We start from the raw sequence: 26142 nt of genomic DNA on the forward strand, positions 1-26142 counted from the left end.
GGCTGTGCGCGGGCTTTTCTCTAGTTGTGGCTAGCGGGGGCTACTCTTTGTTGCGGTGCGTGGGCTTCTCATTGCGGTGGCTTCTCTTGTCGCAGAGCATGGGCTCTAGGTGCGCAGGCTTCAGTAGTTGTGGCATGAGGGCTCAGTAGTTGTGGCACACGGGCTTAGTTGCTCTGCAGCATGTGGGATTTTCCTGGACCAGGGATTGAACCCGTGTCCCCTGCATTGGCAGGCGGATTCTTAACCACTGCGCCACAAGGGAAGTCCAAGTACTATGTTTATAAATGGTTATTTTCAAGACAAAATATCTATGACATCTTGATGTCTCCAAAAAAGCAATATTGGACTTCCCTGGTGGTCCAGTGGTTAAGACTCCGCACTTCCACTGCAGGGGGCACAGTTTCGATCCCTGGTGGGGGAAGTTCCACGTGCTGCGTAGTACGGCCACAAAAAGACAGTATCATGCTCATGGGGCACTTTTCCTGCACCCTCCTAGTGTCTTGTGATATAAGCAGGGAAACTGAGTCAGGGATAGGGTCAAAGTGTAGCTCTTATATGATCCAAGAACAGCAAAAGCCCAAAGTCTGTTTAATTTAATCCAGTGCCCTTGGCTCTCAACTCTACTTGACATCCTTGTTACTTAAAGCACATGAATTTTAAAGAACAGTTTTCATCATAATTATCATGTAGTGTTAGAAGTAATTCATTACTCTCTGGGGTCAGAAGGAAAGGCTTTCATCTTTAAGAGACCCAATCAAAGGTTACTTTACCCACTAAACAGCCTCAGACATTCTCAAATGCCAGAGGATGTCTTCAGAAGAAATAAAATTCGTAAGTAGGCCTTCTTTGCTCCCTCTTAGACCCCTAAGAAGGCAGGTTTGCCACTAAGGCAAACACCTGCTTTATCTTGTAGTCTAAGATTATGAGCTTTTCTTATCTGTCTTCTTATTTACAGCTAAGGTACTTAATTAAAAACTAAATATAAATCTATCAACCTGATGGGCAAAAAGAAGGAGTCTTTGAAAAGACACAGATTAAGGAAGAGAAGTCTGAAATAGAAAAATGGAATATTGTGTCAGAGCAGATTTAGGATCCCTCAGACTGCAAAATAATGTTTTCCAAATAGTTTTTAAGTGTCTGTCAAATCTGTCAATTACCTGCTTTGGGTTATTTTACATTTCTTCAAAACCTCTGAAGTTCAAAGTAAAGAATGGTGACAGTGGTTATTACATCCAGCATCTACAAGGAGACTGTTTCCAGGGAATTTGACATTTCAATTAAGGTTGCAACGGTGATGCCCCTCCTTTTCAAAGATGATCAAGTGTATCACCTTGGAAAACCATGTCATCTTGTTTGGAACCCTCCCTCATGCTCCTGCTCCCTGTAAGAGATCTGCTAGAGAACTTTAATACAAACCAGAAACTTAATTTAAGTAAATGGTACTAAAAAAGAAACTTCTGGCCCAGTACTTCGAATCTTTGGACTATTAATAACCAAGAGAACTGTATTTTCAAGTTGGTGTATTGTTCATCTATTCTGCTCCCAACTTTGATCTCAATATTTACAGGGTGTCTGTGAAGTCTGGAAACAAAGAAGGAAATGCATAATATCATCATGAACCTCTTCAATCTGCAAAAAATTAGAATACAACAGAATAGACTAATAGAATGGTATAATCGAATAAAACAAAACAAAAAAACAGAGTAAAGTAAATTAATAAAATAAATGAAATAACACTATCTAATGTTTCCAGACTTTATGGAAATCCTCCCCGTGAACTTGTGGGGTGTGTTGAGCCATGAGTAGCTTGGCGAAATGGGAAACTCCACGGCAGGAAGTGGTGCTTTTCTGATGCTGCTAATTAAGGAATGTGGAACCCTTCCTTCTGAGTCAGCTTGGCGGTATGTGGATCTCTGTGCTGCTTGCTGCTTACATGATTATTGCATGAAACTTTGGAAATAAAACCAGAGTATCTCACCACTTAACACTTAAGAGGCAGGAGGTGGTATGTGTGTGTGTGTTTTTTAAATGGTTCCTAATCTTTAAAATGGTTCGCTGCAGCTGGCCTTGTTATCAGCTGATCATATTTACAGCATAGTCTCAGACAGTGGTGCAACCCACAGAGAGGATTTGGACCATTTATGAGCTCGCATTTTAAGGTACCTAGGTTTATCAGAGCATTCTGAGGATTCACTACTATTACACAGCAATAAAAACATCTCATGGGACTGTCAACTCTTTTTAATTTCTTTTTGGTAAAACAAATGTTAATTTATTTTATTTCAAAGATAATACAGGCATATAAGAGAAAATATTTCGAGAAAAATAGGAGGTAGAAAAAGGTCATGCATATCCCATGATCAAAAAACAACCATTTAAAAAATTTTAATAGAAATTTTGAAATGAACATAAGAATAGAGAGAATAGTGAAGCCCCCATGGCCAACCTCAGTTCTGCAGTTTCAAGATGTAAACCACATTTGCTTCAATTCTCTCCTTTTTAAAGTTTGCTAAATATTATAAACTCCAACATACCAGGCCATTCGTCTCCTATACTCTTCAATATATATCTCTAAAAAATATGTAAATTTTTTCCTAGTAACTCAAAATGCCATTATCACAGCAAATGAATGAACAATAAGTCCTCAGTATCACATGATGCACAGTCCGTACTAAAATTTCTGTGATAAGAAAACCAATTTCAACAGTTTTACATATGCTTATATGCTCTTTTTGCTTACTAATAAAAAGACATAGTTTATTAAAAATATGATTTTGCATCTTGATTTTTTTTCCATTTGCTATTTTAACTATTTCCCAATGGCATTATTTTTTAAAACTTTCTAATTTCAAAATGGCTATGTGCAAAAGTGGGGCATAATTTGGATGATTAGCTATTCCTCTGTGTTTTTCCACATGTATGTGGGGAGAGAGGGTGTGTGTGTGTTTTTCTTCCCCTTATATTAAGTCTTGTTGCCATGAATGTCTTTGTTCATAACACCTTTTCCTTGATTAGGGTTATTTCCTTGGGATTGATTTCAGGAGTGTTATTGCTGCACCCAAATGTATGAACATTTGTAAGGCCCTTGACTTGTCTCACTGAGTTGTTTACAAAAGGACTGTACCAATTTACACTTCCACTTACAAAGGATGAGAGAGCCTCTATTAAAATGTTTAAAGGCAGTGCTTTTCAGAGCTCTTATAAATCATTGGCTAAGGCTAGCTCATGTGTCATATGGTCATAGCCATCTCAAAATAAATAAATACACATTTTCTATAGCCATAAAAACCTGGCAAGCGCAGACTGCCAAACAACCACAAACTAACTTTGATTAAACAAGGAAACCGGTCTGCTTGTTGAAAATGTGGTAATGAGATAGTTTCCACCCAGCCGGGAAGCCCAGTCGTGGAGGGGGAGGGGAGCCTGCATTTCTTCTTGCCTCTCTACCCATCCTGGAGAAGGTAGAAATGAACAGGTCAGCAATCTCTTCCTCTACGATTTTTTTTTTTTAAGCTGAGTGTTTTATTTGTTTCCATATGGCTGAGTTGATGATGCAAAAATACGATTGAAAGCGGGTTGAAAACTAGCAGAAAACTTCTGGTGGCAGGCGTTTCCTGTAAACGCAGCCCCATGGTACAGGGTAACAGAGGATTAAGGCAGAGCCATTTTAGCTTGGATTCCAAATTCTACTTTGTTTCCTTGGGGACACGTTGTTGTTCTTATTCCTTGACTTCGGATACAACTGCTTCAGAAACTGTTTATTTCTGTTCATAGCCTTCTTTTCTTTAAAGGACATAGCATATCAGTTACAAATCATTATAGCAAATTCAATTGTATTTGTTTGGAGAAATTTATGTGACAGAGTTTTTGGTGTTTTTTTTTTGAAAGTAGGGAGAAAGAAAAACTATCTCGTTACTGTTGTGTTTGTGGGGGAGGAAAAAAAAAAGAAGGAACTTGGTAAGAAAATACTTAGCAAGATGGTCTTTAAAAGCCCAGGATCTGAATCTTTAATTCTTTGCTTTTTCTTTTCTTTTTTTTTTTTTGAAAAAGTTCAGGAAAGATGGTCTATTATCCTCATTTGCTTTTATACTGTTTTCATCCCACTCAACGTGGCTGAAGCTGTTCCTCAAAGCAAGTGGGAACAAAACATAATCTCTTAAAATATTTTTAAGAGGACATGCAGGCTTGGTATTTGTAAAAATATGTCAACAAAATGTGCTAACGACGTTTGAAAAAAAGTTGTCAAAGAGGCCAAGGAGATTAGTTAAGTAGAAGGGCTGATTTAGGACAGGGAGAGGGATGGCTAATGTCGTTTTGGCTGACATTTACTGAGTCAGTTTTAAGGTTTTTAAGGTCTCATCACCATCAGCCCATTTAACCCTTAAAGGCGCCTGATGCATTGGGGACTATTATTCCCATTTTACAGGTGAGGTAGAGAGGCTAAATCATCGGGCTGAGGTCCCCTAGCAGCTGAGCAGTGGAGTAGGATTTGGATCCAGGAAGCCTCTGGAGACTGTATTTTATTCAGTTCCGGTTTCTGGGAAAACTTGCTGTGTTCGTGTTGGGAGCTGCTGAAAGTGAAGTGGTGAAGTAGCTCGTTTGGGATTAACTATGCTCCAGAAATTTAGGGCAACTGTCTTATCTTTAGTCTAGACTCAGGGATTTTTTTTGGTCACTCTATGCCTGTCAAGGGTATGGCTCTGACCTTAATCTCCTCTCCAGCACTTCTCCCAAATCCCAATATCCTATTGGAGGGCGTGGCTTGAGAGGGCACACCTAAAGTCAGGAGATTCTTCTGTTCCACATCCTTTCCTGCTGCCACTAACCTCTGACTTCCTCCTTCAGGGGTTGCTCAGGCCTTGCTTGACCTTCAGTTTGGAGAAGATGCCCAAGGAACACTGAAAGGTGGGTTGTCTCCGAAACTTCCTGGAGGATCACCCAGATTGAGGTATGTATCTTTTTTTCCAGGGAATTCCACTTACTTAGTCTACCTTGGGTGGGCGCTCAGATGATTGAAAGTGAGTGACTCAGTTCTGGAGAGGACAAATCCCTCACCTCTATAAACACACTTCTCTTCTCCAACCCATGAATAAGTACCCTGGCAGGGTCCTGCAGTGGGTGAGCTTCTGTGACTGTGGGCAATAATCTTCATAATAATAGTGTGTCTTAATTAAATGTTTACCATGTGCCAAATTCTCTGCAAAACATTTTACAGGTGAGGATTTATTTATTCCTCTTAAATACACTTGTCAGTGAGTATTCTTACCTCCATCTGTAAAATGGGGAGAACAGAGGCAAAGAGAGCTCAAGTGAGGTGGCAAAGGCGGCACAGCTGGGTAGTCCAGAGTCTTGGTTTGAACCCAGTTTTATGAGCTCAGCCCTTTAACCACTATCCATATGACTGCTCGGAGTTGCAGGTTTCTAATCTGGGCAGAGGGGGTACTGACTCTGCCTGGGTATCCAGTAATGGTGCATACAATGTGCTTGGCCTGTAATAAGTACTTAATCAATGATCCCTATTATTATCCTCTAGTCTCCTAAGGCCAAGGTCAACAACTTAGGGTAAAAAAGAATGGCGTGTGGCAGCATGGGGTTTGGAATTAGACGGGGTGAGAATTTCACTTTATTTTTGTTGTAGCACCTCAATGAAGTTAGAAGTTAGTAAGTCAGAAAGCAAGTTAACCTCTGATGGCTATAGTTTCCTCATTTGGCAAATGAATTTAAATATACTTAAATTTATATATACATTTACATAAATATAGATAGGTTATCAGGAGAACTAAGTAACAGCTTGATTGGATACATTAGGTGTGGAGTCAAGACTCTGGCACATAGCAGGGGCTCAATAAATTATTTTATTTCTCCCTTCTTATCCTTTTTATCTCTTCTATTGCTATTGTCCTCGTTTTTGTTGTTGTTATTGTAAAAGTAGCCTGAAAATATGAACACACTTAAATATCCGAGTGATTTCAGAAAAGGGGACTGTCTGCTTTACTACTTTAGAAGTGCTCTTAATTTTATCATCTGTTTAATAAGCCTCTTAATACCCCAGCCAGGTCATCATTCCTCTGCTCAAACCATTCAGTGGCCCTCAGGCTCATTCAGATAAAATCCTATCTTTACAAAGTCCCAAAGGCCCCAGGCAATTTATATGCATCCCCTGCATTCTCATTTTCTGATTTGTCTCTTCTTACTTCACACCAGCCACTCGGCCACCATGCTAGCTGCCTTGTAGTTCCTTGAGTCACTGGATACACACTTCAAGGTCTTTGCAGGCCAACCTTTTAGCCTCTTTCCCCAGAACCCCACATGGCTCCCACTGGAACCCTATTCAGATCTTTACTCAGATGTCTCCACCTATGAAGTCAACCTGCAGTAGACTTTTTTTTTTTTTGTCTTTTGGCCACTTCTTGGCATGCGGAACTTCCCTGACCAGGTATCGAACCCGCACCCCCTGCAGAGGAAGCTCGGTCTTAACCACTGGTCTGCCAGGGAAGGCCCAGACTAGCCTATTTAATATCCCCCCGCCTCCCACACCTACCCCTTCCATTTCCTGACCCCTTCGCTCCCCTTATTTTTCTCCATAGTACTTAATTAACACACTAGAATGTTAAATGTTAACTTTGTGAGGATAGGCGTTTTGATTGGTTTGCTTTCCTGCGGCATTCCCAGCACCTAGAACAGTGCCTGGTACACAGTAGGTGCTTAATAAATGTTTGTTGAGTAAGAGAGTAAATGCATGAGTGAATGAAAGAATTCAGGGAGCATATTTATTTAATTAAATAGAACAGCTAAATATTGAGACACTTCCTGTGTGCCAGCAACTGTGACATGGAGGAAACTGGCCTTCCCTTCAAGGAGCCTGTGATTTATTCAGGTGGGCTAAGCATAATCCAGCAAATGTCACAAAGGAGGGGTGAGCAAACAGTGACTGAACAAAGAGAGGGTGGTGGCATTTGGCGTGGTCCTTGGGGGATGGGCAGGATGGCTACAGATTGACTTTTGCACATACATGGCACATGTATTTGGAGAGATTCAAAGTGACAGTGGGACAGGAAGCCATCACAGAGCAAGGAGATAGGTAAGCAGAGAATGGTTTATCAAATGTTTATCAGAAGGCAGTAGATGGAGATACTAAACATTTTATTCCCTGTTTTTTTTTTTTTATTTCCCAGTGTATTCAACACAGTTTGGAATTTCTTTTTAGTAGGCATATGAGTATGCTTTACATGTAAAGAAATTAAAATATTTAGATATCACCAAACTGTCCTGGATCCTTGCCCACACTTGAGAATTAAACAGCTTTTATTTGTGTATTTCCATATATATATTTCTTATTTATTTATTGAGATATAACTGACATATAACATTATATTAGTTTCAGGTGGTACAATATAATGATTCAGTATTTGTATATATTGAGAAATGATCAGCATATATATATTTCGTATGATGTGTGTATACATATATATTTACATTAATATACACATACATATATACATATGTATACATAAACATATGTATGTGTGTATTAATGTAAATATATGTGTACATGTATACGTATATATGTATATGTAAATATATTTATATATAATATATACACATAAATATTATATACATATACATGTATTTCCTTTGGAAAATATATTATTGTGTGTGTCTTTTTAAACAAAAATGGCATACGTTTTTGCAGCTTTGTTTTTTTTCTCCACAATGTCTTGGTGATCTAGCCACACCACTTCATTCTTTCCAACTGCTGTCTATATTCTTCAATTCGGATATACCGTAGTTTATGTGGCCATTTTCCTTTTGATGAACACATAGGTTGTTTCTAATTTTTCACTGTTATAAACAATGCTGCAATGAACATCCTTGTGTATGCTTCTTTAAGTACCCGAGTGATTATTTCTCCAGGGTAGGTACTGTAATTATATGCTTTTCTGTTTATTTATGTTTTGATTTGTTTAATGTCTATTTCTCCGATTAAAATGTAAGCTCCATGAAGGTAGGAATGCAGTTTGTTTTGCATCTCATTCTTCAGTTACTATCCAGCCAAGTGCCCGGGACAGAGGAGTGCTCCCAAATAAATATTTATGGAATGAATCTAGCTGAAAGCTTGGCTGGGGCCGTAGTTTTGTATCCTAAGAGAGGGAGGTATGGCTTCTTTTGGTAAAATTGGAGATTTTTGCACGGGACAGTGGCAGGATGGTTATTTGTGGGGTTCGGGAAAAAGTATTCTGGGTTAGGAGGAAGACAGGTACAGGAGGACCGGTTAGGAGATTACTACACAGATCAGAATGAAACAAGAAACAAGGACTGTGGAAATAAGAAGGAAAAGGGTGCACTGAGAGATTTTGAGACGATAGCATCTGTAAGATTTGCTAGCTGCTGAGCTCTGACAGGCAGTGTGAAGGAAGGCATGGATGTTTGAGACCTAGTCTAGGATATTTTCATCTTACAAACCTATATTGCTTCCCAACTCTGTGAAAAGCACTCTGCTAATTGCTGTTGGGATATACTTTGCATGACCTTTCTCCCCTACCTTCAAAGGAGATTTGCAGACTGTTGGGGAAGACAGGCCGAGTACTCAGGGACACCAGGAACGCCAGGGAGTGACTGAGGTGGGAGGAGACTAGCCCCGGGGCAATGGAGTAAAATATGGCTGTTCCAGAATGGGGGGAGGGGAGGCACATTGGGTGAGGAGGTTTCAACTTTGCCCTGGAGCCACACACGGCTGACTGGTGAACATTCAGGAAATAGGGTGTCAAGCAATGTGCATCAGTGCTGATTTTTGTTTGTTTATTTATTTATTTATTTATTTATTTATTTATTTATATAAGTACCTGATTATTTTTTATTTTATTAAAAAAAATATATATATTTATTTATTTATTTATTTTTGGCTGTGTTGGGTCTTCATTTCTGTGCGAGGGCTTTCTCTAGTTGCGGCGAGCGGGGGCCACTCTTCATCGTGGTGCGCGGGCCTCTCACTATCGCGGCCTCTCTTGTTGTGGAGCACAGGCTCAGTAGTTGTGGCTCACGGGCCCAGTTGCTCCGCGGCATGTGGGATCTTCCCAGACCAGGACTCGAACCCGTGTCCCCTGCATTGGCAGGCAGACTCTCAACCACTGCGCCACCAGGAAGCCCATTTATTTTTAATTTATTTACTTTATTTATTTTTGGCTGCATTGGATCTTCGTTGCTGCGCGGGGGCTTTCTCTAGTGGCGGTGAGCAGGGTCTACTCTTTGTTGCGGTGCGCGGGCTTCTCAGTGCGGTGGCTTCTCCTGTTGCAGAGCACGGGCTCTAGGCGCACGGGCTTCAGTAGTTGTGGCTCGTGGGCTCTAGAGCGCAGGCTCAGTAGTTGTGGCGCACGGGCTTAGTTGCTCCGCGGCATGTGGGATCTTCCCGGACCAGAGCTCGAACCCGTGTCCCCTGCATTGGCAGGCGGATTCTTAACCACTGCGCCACCAGGGAAGCCCCAGTGTTTTTTAGAGGTGAGGAAATTTAGGTTGGTGACAGAGTTGAGGTTTGACGTTGGATTCAAATGGCCCATTGGCCTTAGTCTGGAAGATAGGGAATCAAACTGTTAGCTGTGTGACCTCAGTCAGCCTACTTAACTCTTCTGAGCCTCAGTTTACTCTTTTTTAAGGAAAGGCAGTAATAACTCAAGGGGTCACGATTGATCAGATTACAGCTGGTGCCAGGCACGGCGATCCGTGACTGCTTTGATTCTGTGATCCTACCCTTGGCGCAAGGAGAGGAAAATGGGGGCTTGAAGTAAGAGAACTGTAACTTCTTCATGTTTGCTGTGGCCTCTTTGTTTAACCAGGATGAGATCCTTCAGGAGATAATCTCTCAAGGAAGAAACACTTGAAGTTCAATAGTTCTTTCGGTTTTACTACTTTTTTTTTTCCCGTTGGCATCCCAGTGCTTTTGGAATAAAGTCCAAAGTCTTCACAGGGCCCACCAGATCCTGCCAGAAATTCTGTCTTTATTTTCAGAGACGTTGGGAGTCTGGGGCAGGGCCCTGATGTGATCACATTTGACTTTTGAAAAGATCAGTGCAGATTGTGAAGAGCTCAGTGTGACAGAGATGTGATCATCTGCATCTCTCCTGGATTGGCAGCTGCCAATCAGGGAGCATATTTATTTAATTAAATAGAACATCTAAATATTGAGACACTTCCTGTGTGCCAGCAACTGTGACATGGAGGAAACTGGCCTTCCCTTCAAGGAGCCTGTGATTTATTCAGGTGGGCTAAGCATAATCCAGCAAATGTCACAAAGGAGGGGTGAGCAAACAGTGACTGAACAAAGAGAGGGTGGTGGCATTTGGCGTGGTCCTTGGGGGATGGGCAGGATGGCTACAGATTGACTTTTGCACATACATGGCACATGTATTTGGAGAGATTCAAAGTGACAGTGGGACAGGAAGCCATCACAGAGCAAGGAGATAGGTAAGCAGAGAATGGTTTATCAAATGTTTATCAGAAGGCAGTAGATGGAGATACTAAACATTTTATTCCCTGTTTTTTTTTTATTTCCCAGTGTATTCAACACAGTTTGGAATTTCATTTTAGTAGGCATATGAGTATGCTCTACTCTGCAAGCTCAGAATCCACTTTCCTCACAGCTGTATCCCTGGTATGTGGGAAAAATGCTGGGCCCATTACTAGGAGAAAGTAATGAGATAGTAGATGGCAGGCACCTGGCGCACAGCATTCATCCTCATTTTGCATCCGGTATTTTAATGAGCAGCTACTATGTGCCAGGCATGGTTCAAGGTCCTGGGGATACACCATGAGGTGTTGGGGTGAGGCTTGGCCGGTGTCTGCACAGGAAAGGAGGCCATTGTGATGAAGGACAGTGAGGGAGGGGGGAAGGGGGGGAGAGGAGCCGAGGTGGAGACCTAGGCAGGGGACCCGGGTATGAAGAAGGTCGTGTATCTGTAGGTAAGGACAGAGGCCTTAGAGGCAGGTGCTGGATTTAGACGCCTGGCTCTGCTGCTTATTGCCAGCTACTTAATCTCTTTGTGCCCACGTTCTTTGTCTATAAAAATGGAAAAATATAGGCCCTGCCTCGCTGGGTCGTTAGGTGGATTAAATGAGTTACAAAATGAAAAGCACACATGAACTCAATCAACGTTAGAGCTTATCAGCTAAGCCTCTCGGCACGCTGGCCCTGTTTCTGGCATAGAAGTTTTTTGAACTGTCAGTGGTTTAGTCCACCCAACCCATCCCAAGGCAGGAGGCTCTGCTGGGTGTGAATTTGGACAAGTCCCCACTCCTGATGGAGTTAACAGTCTGATTCAGACCAAAAAATGAAAGAAAATAAAATTCCTAACCAACCAACTATATAAACCATTCACTACACCAGTTGAGAAAAGTGAGTTCAAAGACTCTGAATGCTCTTTTAGCAAAGTGCGGGACCTCTTGGGTTTCAGGTCTGATGTAAAGGTCATCAGGGGAGCTGAGTTCCAGGTGTACCCAAAGGTGAGTCCAGACACAAGCAGAGCCCCCTGCCGAGTTGACACTCAGCAGTCAAGACAAGAGTCATGGTAAAAACGACCCTTTGCTGTTAATACAGCACGGAGCTTCCCCGTGGTATGACAGGGGGCAACCCCACTATCCAATGAGGCAGGTCGAACAGAGGTTAGAAGCCTCATTTTACAGATGAGAAAACTGAGCCAAGACCCCAGTGACTGGCCTGAACACCCAAACTTCAGGTCCCTTTTGGCTGGATCTCACTGCGGCTGAGTTCTATGCATTAGTATTATTTCTATATTCATTTGTCTTGAACACATTTATTGATCGCTGCAATAGACAGACATCATACTAAGACTTGGAGATACAGCAGAGAACAAATCACAGTATCATGTATTTCTATGGAGTTTAGACTCTAGTGGGAGGAGGACAGGCAGAAATAATTACTATAATGTGTGATGAGTATAATTGCATTGGTTTGAGCTCGGGGGGTACCTGACAGGGGTGCATGATCCAATGTCGGTGGCTGACCCAGCTCTCTACCCACTCTTTTCTTGGCTGACCCAGCTCTCTACCCACTCACTCTTTCTTCTCCATCTACATTCCCTTCCTGGAGAGTCTCATGCAATTCTATGATCTTATGTATTCATTAGTGGTGGAGGACTATGGGAGAAGGTCTGAGGTTGAAATCTAGAAATAATTTCTGGACGTCTAAATGGAGCTGGAGTAGACAGCTGGAAATATATTTTGGGGTTTGAGGGGAGAGGTCTGGGTGGGAAATATATAAATTTAGGAGCCTTATAGATGGTATTTTGAGCCACTGGACTGAATGAAATACTTAGGGAATGAGTAGGAAAAAGACCAGGCTCCAGCACTGGGCCCTGGGGCACTTCAGAGTCTGGAGGTCAGGGGAAAAGAACCAGCAGAGGGGACGGAGAAGGAGCAGCCAGTGAGGACTGGTGGAAATCAGGAAAGCGCAGTGTCCCAAATCAGGGGGAAAAGTGTTTCAAGGAAGAGGAAAGGGCTGACGGTATCGAGGGCTGCAGATATAGCAAATAAAATGAGAGCAGAGAATTGACCATCTTTGATATCCTACTGCTACCAGAGTCAAAAACCAGTCCTTGGGACTTCCCTGGCGGTCCAGTGGTTAAGACTCTGCGCTTCCACTGCAGGGGGCACGGATTCTATCCCTGGTCTGGGAACTGAGATACCACATGCCTTGTGATGCGGCCAAAAAAACAAACAAAAAAACCCAGTCCTTGCCTCTGTCTTTACAAGGTCCTGCCCTATTATTTCCTTGCTCCCCTGTCCTCACCCGCTGGGCCCCGATGCGCTGGCCTCCTTGCAGTGCTTTCCCCGGGTCAGCCTGTCTTCTGCCCTGTCTTCTGCCTTCTCACCTTGTGCTCCCTGCCTTAGTGTACTTTGCCACCCGACTTTCTGGAGGTCTCTGCTCCTCAGGGAGCCCCAGTCCAAAAAACAGCAGGCACCTTCCCCTCGCCACTGAGCCTGTGTGTTGTCTGCCTCCCTCTAGAAGGTAAGCTCCAAAAACGGAAAGAACTTCGTTTGCTTTGCTTACTGTAAGCTCTAGCTCCGGTGCCTAGAACAGTGCCAGGCCTGCAAAACTCTGGGCTTACAAGCTTTACACAGTGTGCCTCAATTTTCCCAAGAGTCTTATGAAAACAAATACTATTTATATAAATAATATAATTATATTATTATATAGTTCTTCCAGTTTTATTGAGATATGATTAACATATAGCATTGTATAAGTTTAAGGTATACAATGTAGTAATTTGGTATATGTATACATTTTGAAATGATGACCACAATACATTTAATTAACATGAATCATTTCACATAGTTACAAATATTTTTTTTCCTTGTGATGAGAACTTTTAAGATCTACTTTCTTCTACAAGAATATATTGCTATTATACAGCATAGGGAATATAGCCAACAATATAATACATTTTTTTTTTAATTTAAAAATTAAAAAATTTTTTTTGGCCGCGCCACATGACATGGGATCTTAGTTCCCTGACCAGGGATGGAACCCGTGCCCACTGCATTGGAAACACAGAGTCTTAACCACTGGACCACCAGGGAAGTCCTTATAATAACCTTAGAGTATAATCTACAAAAATTTTGAATCACTATGTCATATACCTGAAACTAATATAATATTGTAATACTGTAAATCAACTATACTTTTTTTTGGGGGGCCACACCAAGAGGCTTGCAGGATCTTAGTGCCCTGACCAGGGATTGAACCCACCTTAGTGAAAGTGCTGAGTCCTAACCACTGGACCGCCAGGGAAGTCCCTAAATCAACTATACTTCAATTAAAAAAAAAAAAAAAAAATTTACCTCACCCTTCCCTGCCTCCTCCATCTTCTTCTTCATCACACCATTTTATGGATCAGGAATTGAAACCCATGGAGATTAAATAGTATTCTAGGATTAATGCAGCTGTCAAGAGGTTGGAGCAGGAATGTTTGAGCCCAAGATTGGATTATTGGAGAGAAGACCTTCCAACACCTTGTCAGAGGGCCTCCCCCCAGAGAGCCCAGAGTTTAAACCTCTCAGGAGGAATAGAAGCTGATTTCCTGAAAGACTGGAGAGATAGAACTAGGCAAAGGGAAACACAGGGCTGGAGCCTCCGGGTCAGAGAGAAGGCCTTGTGGCTGGAGCTTAGAGCTCTACGCAGAGGGCTTGCCAAGACTTGAGGCTGGAGACTTAGGCAGGGGCCAGATCTACAGGGTTGGCAGGCAGGCTCTGGAGTTTGTTCTTTTTCCTGAGGCAATAGGAAGCCATTAAGCAGGGTGGTGACACGATCTGATTTACACTGTAAAAGATCTCTTGGGCTATGGGTGAAGAACATAACCAAGGCAAACCTAGAAAGGAAGAAGCTTGGAGACACCTTGGTCTATTTGGAGGAGTGAGAGATTGTGGTGCTGTGGAGTAGCCTTGTGTTAGAGATTTGAGATATATTACGATAGAAATTATAGGCCCTGCTGATGGATGAAAGGTGTGTGTGTTTGTGTTTGTGTGTGTGTGTGTTTGTGTGTGTGAGAGAGACGGGGGTGGGGCTGGAGATGAAATATCATAGTTTGACTTCCAGGTTTTGGCTTACGTGGGTGGATGGAAGATGGTTCCATTTACTGAGATGATGATGAAAATTGCATTTCAATAGATGTTAGTTACTTTCCTCTTCCATCACCTCCCCCTCACCCCACAGCTCCCCATTTGGAATATTAGATGAGAACAAAAGCTTTAAAGAGGTGCTCCAAAAGTTACATCGTGACCCATGTAATTTATTTTTCTTCTAGTTTTATTGCGAAGTATTCAACATATGCCATTGCGTAAGGTTAGGGCGTACGGCATGATGATTGACTTTTCACAATCACAAAATGATGACCATAGTAAGTTTAGTGAGGATCCATCGTCTCATATAGACACAAAATAAAAAACAAACAACAACTTTTTCTCCTTGTGATGAGTACTCAGGATTTACTCTCTTAACTTTCATATATAAAATACAGCTGTGTTAATTATACTAATCATGTTGCATATTGCATCCCTAGTACTTTATATATATTTATTTTTAATTGAGGTATAGTTGATGTACAATGTTATATAAGTTTCAGGTGTACACATAGTGATTCACAAATTTTAAAGGTCCATTTACAGTTACTATAAAATACGGGCTCTATTCCCTGTGTTTACAGTATATCCTTGTAGCTTATTTATTTTATACATAGTAGTTTGCATCTCTTAATCCCCTCCCCCTATCTTGCCCCTCCCCCTCTTCCCTTTGCCTACTGGTAACCACTAGTTTGTTCTCTATATCTGAGTGTTTCTTTTTTGTTATATTCTCTAGTTTGTTTTATTTGTGACCCGTGTAATTTTTAAAGAAAGTTTACAGTGACATTTTGAGTGGAGTCAGCCTTGGAAAACCATCCAGGATATTGGAGAAGATGCACAGAAGTTGTGCTTGTAAAGTGGGGCAGGGTACTCACCAAACTTGCCAATGGGGCAGACACAGCCATGATTGGTTAGTCAAGCTGGGATTGCATCTAAACCTCTATTTATACTGAGCCTTATTCTTGGCCCCTCCCTTTTTTGGTTTGCTTATAAAAACCAGCAATCACATCTCTTCCAGTATTGTTCTGAGTCAGGTGGACCGGCCAACTCAGGGAGAGAAAGCCTCCTGGTTCCAGACCCTGCCTCCACTTCTGCAAGGTAATTTCTGCTATTTATTTTTATCATGTATTATTATGATGTTTTGTAGGGCGTTTAAAATTGTGAGATGACTTGAATGGGATGAAGAAACTTAATAGGAAAGAGAGAAGTTTGGTGTTCCCTGGAGTCGCTGGTGATCCCTACTTCATTTAGTGCATTCTGTCCTGTTAAAAGAGCTGCCCTTCTTCATTTCCTTCTCAAATGTCCCTTGTAGTTTGCAGAGCTGGCAGGTTTGCCTAACTTTTTCATTTTCTTTTCCTGCTAACTCCTCACTGCAGTTTTTCAGGTTTTCCTGCTCTGAACACTGAATTCTTTTAAGTCTGTGTTGGCTCCGTTTCAGCTCCAGGGATTTACATACAGTTTCCAAATCGTTTCTCTATAATAGTTCCACAGTAAAATAAATACTTGCGAAAATAAGAAGATCATAACGGCACCCTCCTCTGCTAATGAAGGCTAATTCTCAAAAGATGATTCCAATGAATGTTAAATATAGCAAATTAGAAGGGTTTTTTGTTGTTAGATCTGAGAATGCGGTGGCAGGCAGGAGCTGGAGAGAAAATCAGAAGTTAACTAAAGCCAGAGGGCTCCTATTGCTGGGATTAGATCAGAGATAATGGTGCGATTTTATAAGCATACACTGGGAAATAGATCTTAAGGAGGGCTGGTCTGTTTGGATAATTGTGAAAAATGAGGTGTAGGTGATGTGCGTCGCATTAAAAAGAGGTGAAGCGGGGTCTTTCGCTCTCTCCCCGAATAACGTGTGCCGAGCATCAGCTCACATTTGAAGGGACATTTCTGGTTCCATTGTTTGTGTCGCCTGCGTCTCTGCAGCACCTGACTCCTTTAGAGATAGTCTAGCTGGGGGGGGGGGCGGGGGGGGAAAACAGGATTATGCGTGGGCGGAGCTAAGTATATGGAGACCAACGTTCGATTTTCGATTTTCATTTCATACGATAATAGTGAGTTCCTGGCTTTACTACAAAAGCGAATGTTCCTGGCGTCCTCCTGTTGCTTTTGGAGTTTTCATTCTTAATTGTTTTAACTATACACGCTTTCCAAGTAAATCTTAAGTGTGGGTCTCCACCTTCTAAGGGGCCGAATGTGTCCCACAGACGCCCTTACAGCGCATTCAGATCACTCTATGTCCATTTAAAAACACAGTATGTGTTTGCAACCCAGCACTCAGCCATTGGCAGAATTTTTCAACGACTTCCCAGTTTTGTTGGCACGTCTCCAGGAATAAGGTTCTTTGTAATTCTTTGCTCAAACGTTAAGATCGCCTATAAAACGCTTAGCGGATAGATCAGTTAATAAAATTACTTTCAATTTGAAAATCTACAAGGTAATACGGTTTTTTTGTTGTTGTTCTATTTTTTATTTTTTGCCGGGCGGGGGGGGGGGAGGAGAGAGAAACAGTAACTAACAAACCATATGATGCTATTATGCTCACAAAGTGGTAGTTTTGTGAGGGCATAGGGAAAAGTACCATTTTTTGCTCAGAAAATAATTCAGTAGCAACAAGGTCTGAGAGCCAGGAGCCTCATTGTTCTTAGTGAAACGATTATTTGTCAAAACATTTGATTGTTTCCCTATTCCGACTGAAAAGTTAGGACTTTTCTTTTTGCTCAATTTTGACACTAGGATTTTTAACTATCAGTGCTATTGTGTTTACAGCTTTCAAGGTTTCAGAGTTCAAAGGTTATCTATTAACATGTAGAGTGAGGCTACACTTATGTGAAGACTCAGTTTGGTTTCACTTGTTCATAGTTTCTTTGTTTTGTAGCAGTGCCCGAAGTCATTTGTTTTGGTAAGTTAAATGAAGTTTCTTGTTTAGGAAGAGTGTGTCTATGGACTGTATTTTGGTATGTGACTATAAGACTTTAAAAAATATTTTAAAGAAAGATATTCATCTTCCCTGAGAAGAGGAACTCTAGTACTAGAAGTGATCAATATCAGTGTACTTGACTGAGGAAAAAAAAAAGTTCTGGCTTAAGAATCTACTTTTGGAACTGCTAATTAATTAAGTGTGAGTAAGTAATTGGTTCACTTCCTTTTTAAAAAAGACTAACCAGACCATATGTGGGGTTAGTAGTTATATATAAAATGACAGCAAAACATCACACTTGGCAAATTCTTCCCCTTTGCTGAGAAACTGTCTCTCAAGTTCCATTTCCTACTTATTAAGGATTGCACTGCTCACCAGCGGAGCATTTATGTAGGGCTTTTTTTGTCCTGATTTATTAAATATATACTTTAAGGGCCTTTCTTGATATGTTTTAAGTTTTTCCATTTTGGATACACCGAAGGCCAATAAGAAAAAAAGAAACACAACAAGACAAACTTGGCTATTTTGTGGTGACTTAACGTAGCACCCTTTACTTTTGCATTCGTTTGCATCTTGGGGCAGAGAACTTGGTGGATGTGATTGTTGCTTCTTTGGTTCCTCCTTGGGGCTTACTTAAAATGGGGGAATATCACTGACCTTCGGAATCATAACCTTTTCTTTTTTAGTGAGCAAATAAAAAGAATAGTTGGGAAACCCTTTCATTTAAGGGGAGGGGGAAGGCTAGTTCCCCCCCCCCCCCCCCCCAGTTTTAAGCCTGGTTTCATCCACGTGGATTTCTATCAAAGCCAAGTGGATTCTTGGCATCTAGGCCAAGTTTAGAAACCTCAAGTTATAGCAGCGCAAGCTCAGCCCTTTCAGAAAAATAGTAACAAAAGTAGCTTTACGAAGATACTAATTTAAAAAATATTTTAATCATCTTATCTCATCGACCTTTCTCATGCTTGAAGAAAATCTGAAAAAATGTTGTTTGTGCACAGTTGCCTTCTAACCTACCCAAATGGGGGTAAAGGCTTTTCGTTTGTTGGTAATGCTGGATGACCCAGGAGTTCGGGCGACCAGCCCCTCCCCTAGCCTGGGCACACCTTGCATGGGAGGGGGAAGCGGCGAGGCAGAGGCCTGGAACTGCGCTTGCGCGCTGCCCTCGTGGCCCCCTCCCCGCGTACCTGTCACTGGAACCGCCGGGGCGCGCGCGGGCCACGTTAAGCCGGATGGCGGGAGGGGGGGATGTGGGGGTGGTGAAAGGCGCGCGCGTGCGCGGGAGTGGCAGGGCGAGAACAGGGAGTGCGCGCGCTCGACGGTTCGCTCGCGTCCGGGAGGCGGGGGTCCGTGGCGGTGGGCGGGGCAGGGGCGCGCCTGCGCAGATCACGTGGATGCGGGGGCGTGGCCGAGGGCGTGGCCGGGCGGCCGGTGAAGGCAGGAGGCGGGGCGTCTCCGAGCGGCCGGGCTGAGGGAGGGCGCAACAGCTGCTCCCTGAGCACTTTCTGACCCAACAGTCCCCCTGCGCCTGACGCGCCGCGCCCCGGCGGCTCTAGGGACCCCCCGCGCCTGCACTGTCCTCGCGCGGACGAGTAGGGGGCGCCCGCGCCTTTGACCCCCGTGAGCACCCCCGCCCCGCTCACCTTAGCCCCGCGCCCGAGGTGAGCCCGGCCCCCAAATCCTCCGGGTGGGGGTGGGGGACGCTCCTTTTGGGGGGGGTCTTCAAGGCGCCAAGCCCCGAGGCGCCCTGGGGGATGGCCTCGCCTCTCGCGCAGTGGCCCCCAGTCTCTTTTGGGGGGCCGGTGCGGGCGCGGAATCCGGGAGGTGTCCGCACAAAAGGCCGAGAGAAACTCCTCGTCGCCTCCCCTCCCTCTTGCCTTCCCCGCCCCCTCCCCTCCTCGCCTGCTCCCTCCTCATTCAAACCTCGGCTCGCTCGTGTGGTGTCAGTTCAGTCCCGGCCGCCGCCGAGCGAGGAAATGGCCGAGGAGCCGGAGCCGCAGGTAAAGGGGGCGCGCCCCCCGCCCGCGCGGGGCCCCAGGGGGCTCCTCGTCTCGCCCCTCTGGCGTCCCCCGAGCCCGCCCTCGAGTTTCCCGTGCTCGTTATCTCGCCCTCTCCCCGAACGGTTCCCCCGCCCCGCCGGCCTCCCCCCATTCCTACTCTCTATTCCGCTCCTCTAGGGCGCCCCCTCCCCTCCCGGCTTCTGAGCGATTCCAGTGGCGAGAAGGTGTCGGGCGAACCCCCGGTATGCACAGACTGTGTTTGACCATCACACTCACTCTGGGAAACAGTCTAGATGGCTTGGGGGCGGAGGAGTGCCCTCTTCCCTGGGTCGGGAGCCAGGGGCCCGCCGGAGGGAGCTCGGGGGCTGCGTGGGGGGTTGCGTGGGGGGCTGTTCCTGAAAAGTTGGGTGGCTCCGTCGGGCAGGTCTCCCCGTTTGCCCACTCTGCCGTGGGGCGCGGGCGGAGGGGAGCGGGCCGGCGCGGGGTCCCCTGCTATGGCCCGAGAGGGGCCGGGGCAAGTTGGAAACAGCCAAAACAATGCGTCCTAACAGGCGTCCCCCGCAAACAATGGCCGGGACCGTCCGCACGGGCCGGGCGGAGGGCGCGTCTACAGGGGCCGAGGGAGGGGCTTGGCCTCGCCGCGGACCCGGCCACGCACCCCAGCCAGCCCCCCGGGCGCCCCCAAATCCGTCCCCGGGAGCCCCGGTCCTCTGCCCATCCCTGAGCAGGCGGTGCACCGGGCTGCGTTTCCTGGATGTGTGATAAGGCTTTTTTTTTTCCTCCCCCCTTTAATTTTAAAATATTTTTTTTAACTTTTTTTTTTTAATAACTCTTAAATGCTTTAAGAATATCTTTATCACTCAATTCTAGTGGGAGACGCAAAGCCAGCTGGAAGCAGAACTAGGAACTCTAAAGGGCAGGAGGGATTGAAATGTTAGCCTAAAAGTGTTTCTTTTTTTTTTTTAAAAGGGAAGTTTCTACCAGGAGGCGCTGAGTGGCGAGACCGCTCAGTTTCAGATGTAGAGCCCTCTTCACTCTTGATTTGGCCCCAAAATGCGAGCCGCACGGGATGGGGAGGGAGAGGGGGAGGAGGGCGCTGCTGGGGGCCCCGGGAGGCTGGATTTGGGATGGCCCGGGCGGTCTTGCTCCGAGGGGGCCAGAACTGGCCTGCGGGGTGCGCAGGCCGCGGTACCTGCGCCCCGGGGATCGGAACAGAAGTTCAAGTCCCGGGTTGGAACCCACATTTTAGGATTCAGGGTAGGGCCACCGAGCACGGGAAGCCACATTCTTGGGCGGGTGGGTGGGGGTGGGGTGGGCGGGGGGGCAGTTTCCCCCCAGGGCTTAGTAAAGAGAGCAGGAGAGGGCCACCAGTGGCCACTTCTGGGACCCCAGGCAGCCTGTTAACACTTGGAGCAGTGTTAACTTTCTTTTCTCTCATTTTGTTGCTTTTTCCAAGAAAAGGATAGTCACTTCAGAGTTTGAGGCTTTGCTGTGTTGTTCCCCTTTGAAATTCCTTGAGCCTCAATTTATCTTTTTGAATCAGCCTATAGGGCTTGGAGCGTTAAGCTTGAACATTCCTTAACGTGTATTAAAGATGAGGCGGGTACAGTGGTTCTTTGGCCGGTCTGGGGTCCTATGTTATTGACCGCCGTGCAAACTAGCAGGTTTCCTAGTTTTCTAGATCGTTTGGAATCATTAAGGTGTATGTTTTAAGAAGCCTAGGTCTGATTTAGTTCAGGTTGATTCAATTATGTCTTCATCGCTTTTGAGTTGGTTGAATGAGTTGACATGAGATTAAGCCCAACAAAAGAAAAGGCAGGGTAACAGCAGCTGCCAGCCAGGCCTGGCCACTAGGTAGGGGTCCTTAGGAGGCCTTTACCTTCTCTTTTGTATGTGTCAAGAAGTACATTTAAAATGTTTTCGACTGTACTTTTCCCCCCCCTGGAATGGATGGACTGTCTTGATTGATACCAAATAAGACTTAAAATAGTGAATTTTGTAATACTTTGAGAATGAGTAATAGATCTAGATTTTCTAAAAAGCCTTCAGCGCAGTAATGACAAGTGTAGAGCAATAACCTAATTGCTTTTTGTCTGAAAAATATAACAGTCAAACCACTAGTTTGTGCTTGCTTAGTTAATGTGTGCTAAGAACTTTTAAGGTGTGTCCTTAATGGTAGATGACTTTTTCTGAGAAGTCCTGTTTATTTTAGATACTGTTTTGTTTAGTATTCTAAAGACTGTAGTAGTGTGTGTGCGTGCGTGTGAGTGCGTGCGTGTGCGTGCGTGCGTGTGCGTGTGTGTGTGTGTTTAATCCTGGTGTTTTAGTGGAAGTCGACCCCCACCCCACATTGCTACCATTTTAAATCAGTTATATAAGTCCTGAATTCCAGAGGCAGGGACTTACTTAAAAATTCAGTTGTCAATAGCTATAGGCCAAATTTATCATTTATTTGGCTTGTTTGGTAGAATAGGGTTAATAATCCGATTGTTTGGAATTTTAATTATTTGGTGAGCCGAGGGAGGCTGCTCCTGTAGAATTGCACATTGATTTGTGTGCTGGAGGAGGGAGTAGGGGAAGATTATGATTTTTCTAGGTAAAGGACACAGACTTTTTTCTTTCGTGTCCAACTTCTTTCAGTCCTTCTATCTTCACAACACCGTCTAACACTGCCGTTTGACCTTTGCTGTGTGTTTTTGTTTTTAATAACTTGTGAGATCGAAGTTTAGTAGTTGTCTTGGGTTCATATTATTCCCTTTCACTTCTTAATCAAAAAAAGGAACTAATACACCACTTAGATAAAACTTGTAGAAAATGTTTTGCTCCTTTGTCCTGAAGAATCGGTTTAGATAACAGCTTGATTTTTTTTTTTTTTTTTTCCCCAAGTAGGGGAGGAAGAGGGAGGAGTGAAGGTTTTGACTTTCCCAGTAAAGGTTTAAGGTGGAGGTTGGTCTGCCTTCTCTTAATAATCCTCCATTTTTGGCAGTGGAACTTCAGGGAGGAATAGCAGCCCCTGTTTTAATAAAAACCCCTTCCAGTGATCCTTTTCAAGAGGAAATCTGGAAATAAGACTCAGTCATCAAGTCACTTACAAACTGATGAAATAATTAAGGAATATAATGGCCTGACAAGGACAGAGTCCCTCTGTCTCCTCATTTCAGATAAATGCTAATCACTTCTCTCTCTTTTAACAACATTTATGATGAAATGGCCTGTTTTTGCCACAGCAGGGTTGCTTTGCCAACCCAGAGCACTCTTAATTCTGATACGCTTGATTAGAGCCTCAGGGGTCCCAAAAGATGTGCTGTTTTCCCACTTTGTAAAATTACATTCTTTTCTCACAGTTGTCGCAAACATGATATTGGTTGATAAGAACTTTTGAGTAGTTTTCATGAGTCTTTACTGCTTACAGTCTACTAGTTTAAAAAAAAAGATAGACTTTTATCTCTCAAGACTATAAATGGACCTTTTTTATGTTTTACATGAAGCTTTGTTTCCATTTGCTCAAAAAAAAAAAAAAAAAAAAGTCAATTCAGATCATTCCAGCTCACAGATGCCACTATGGCCTGTAAGGGTTTTCTAGGTTGCTGGGTATGACTTGTTTTAAATGGTTCATTTCTAATTTCAGTTTAATTGTGTAATAGTGTGTTTAATAGATGAATTGGAAAGGTGAGGTCAAAGAACTGAACAATGGCTATGTATTTTCAAGCTTCAGAATTACACAGTAAGAATGAAACACATGAGACAGTTGGATAAACTGATGAGTATTCATTCCCGTAGAATAAAATAAATGTAAGGAGATTTTAAGTTAAATGACTTTATTTGGAATATACTGAGTAGTTTTCAAATTGTTGAGGTGTGCTGCAAAAAAAAAAAAAAAAAACCTGGAAGGTATTTACAGAACAGCCACTGAAGTGGAATTAGAGGAATCCAATCATATTAAATATTCTAAATAGTGAAGAGTTTAGTTACAGCATGTAAATGAAAGTCGTGACAGTGGAAGAGTCTTGATTTGTATGCCTCATCTTCAGATCTTTGGGGGAGGGGTGCTGCCTAGTTTAAATGCACATGGAAGAAAGAATGAGTTACACAAAGACAGCAGGAAATTTCTTAAATCTGGGGGAGGGAAGCTTGATCATCATAGCTGAATGGCCTCATTTGGGGGCAGTATAAAACCTTCTGAAATGTTGGTGAAATGTTGACTTTCGGCAGTAAGGTGATCTGGATGATTTTTCTCCAACTGATACTATGGTTAGGCAAATTTGCAGTGGTATGTAGGGCAAAGGGTTGGGAATTGAGACCATGAGGGCAGATAGAAATCTGACTTTGAGGAAGTCGGAGGACAGGGACCATCCTTTCCTAAAATCGGCAGCTATTGATAAGTAAGCTCAATTCTTGTATAAATCTATCTTCCCAGTAAATAGAAGGGCAGCCCCTGTCAGCCAGGTGCCACCACACGTTGCTCATTTACGCTTTGGGTTGGAATGCTCATTAGAACACTTTATATTTGAACATTTGTGGACGGACTCTTCTGAACATCCTCATAACTTCCTGCCCAGGGTAACAACATAACTGAGTTACTGGAAATTTGGGGCCAGTTTGGTAATTTTGTGATAAAGTTGAGAAATAAAATTACTAAACCCGAAAAGACAGCTGAATAAGTTGTATGAGAGAATTAGTTTAATTCTTTAGCCTTTGTCCTCGAGCTTTACCAGAGTTGCTCTTGGCCTGCAGGTCCTCCGCTTGCTATGGGAGAGCAACCCTGGAGTGAGCTGCTAGTTTTTTAATGGGTTTGTGTAATGTTTTGTGTGTTGGTGTTCATTAGTTTCTAGTGTGTCGGGGAACCTTCTGAATTTAAAATACAGTTCTATGGACTGGAAATGGAGAGTCCACATATGTTTTGTTCCTGAGTCAGTATTAGGAAGAACACTTTTTATATTTCCTACCTGTAACAAATCAGGATAACCTCAGAACAGTTCAGTTATACCAGAAGAAGTGTTTTTGTGTTTTTTAAATTAGTGGATAAGTTCTTTTCAGTTCAGTATATAAGTCTGCTGAGTAGTGATTGTATTAATTGAAGGGAGACTTTTTTTTTTTTATTTTTGAAAGCAAATAGGTGATTTGAAAGAGCCAGACATACAGCTTTAGTATTTACTCAACAGAGATGGGGAGGGGAATATTTAAATGTGGCTAAAGAAACATCTCATGCCTTAAAAGGTATTGCCCTTGTTTATATATAATCTGAAGTTGGTTAAATTGGCTATAATTAAGAACACTCACCATTAGGCACTGTGGAAAAAGAGGTGTAGTTGTGTAAGGTAATGGGTAATATAATGGTTATAGTGATTTGTATAGTGTGTTATATACACACAGATATACAAATATATATACACACGTGTGTGTGTGTGTGTGTGTGTGTGTGTGTGTGCAGTGTTTTCTTTGTAGATAGTTAAAGAATACAGGTAGTTTTTTTTTTAGTTCGTTGAAATCTCTCTGAAGTTAGTCCTGTCCAGAATCTTTGCAAAATACTTAAGGTAGTACTGGTTAAGTGGTAATAATAGAAACTCACTGATAGCAGTGCTTAATCTTGCTTAAGTAAAATTTAAAAAATTTCCCTTATAATTCTTTTTTTCACGTCAAGATGGAATTTTTAAAAGCCAGTTTACAGGCCACAGTATCTTAATATTGATAATACTGAAACTAAAACTTAATATGTGGTGCTTTAAGTTCATATTAAGATCGTTTATCAAGCTTAATTAATTTAGGAGGAATCAGGCAGAGTTCTTAATCATGACGCTGAAATATGCTAGTAGGAATATATTTTTATCCTACTTCAGTCTCTAATCCCATGTAGCACCAGGCACCTACACAGAATTTCAAGAAAATGAGCCTTTATCCCATCGGATCTTCCCAAGCTTTGCCTTTGAACAATCATTTGCTTTCAAATAGATTGTAATGTTGAATGTAAACTTTGAATATTTTAGTCTTTCTCTCTCGCTGAACTTTTAAACATCTTTCCGCAGCGATGTTAGGAAAGTTGGGCTGGCCGTCTGCTCAGTGGGTGTGACCTTGGTGATTTCCTTGCAATAGTGTTGAAGGATTTAAAGTTGTAGGTTTTGATTGCCACTGTAGATTACTGTGTAGAGCTCTCTTCACTTGTCAGGTTAAGGAAAAAACAGTATGTGCAAAATAGAGAAGGAAAACCTATAGAAAAACCGGCAGTTTCCTAACCACATCTTGGAGATAATTTTGAAGTTTAAAGGATACAAATGAATTGGCCGGAGACTAGTAGTTTGTTTAGACTGAATGTTTTAGTGATAATTTATTTGGACGCTTAGGTAACTTGGGTGGTGGTAGGGGGAGTAGATTTGTAGGAATACTGCAAATTACTTGACTATAAATAGAATTTTTAAGTGTTTTTGACAGGTTTTGAGGACCTTGAATACCTTATTACTCCATACTATGGTAATAAATATTCCATGCCAAGACATGTCAGATAACCTGTTCAGCCGAAGTAGGGATGTGGGGTCTCTAAAGGCGACAGTTTGAGTACAGCTGTATATTAAGAACAGTATTTCCAAGTTACATTGTCAG

The 26142-nt window shown here is 43.0% G+C and overlaps 1 protein-coding gene across 5 annotated transcripts in view; it reads left to right on the top strand.

Annotated features, from left to right (window-relative positions):
- The first annotated feature begins 4652 nt into the window (after positions 1-4652).
- Positions 4653-26142, top strand: part of ZNF217 (zinc finger protein 217) — a 39292-nt gene continuing 17802 nt past the window's right edge. The window contains exons 1-2 of one of the 5 annotated variants that reach the window (XM_082428369.1): positions 4653-4948; positions 15647-15726. The gene's annotated coding sequence lies outside the window, so the exon portion shown is untranslated. Of the gene's footprint in view, positions 4949-14195; positions 15727-18889; positions 19210-19278; positions 19549-26142 lie in introns of those variants that run through there. The other 4 variants (XM_082428365.1, XM_082428366.1, XM_082428368.1 and 1 more) reach the window with 4 other exon arrangements.

The sequence above is a fragment of the Balaenoptera physalus genome (assembly GCF_965194825.1).
Source record: "Balaenoptera physalus genome assembly, chromosome: 16".
NCBI lineage: Eukaryota > Metazoa > Chordata > Mammalia > Artiodactyla > Balaenopteridae > Balaenoptera > Balaenoptera physalus.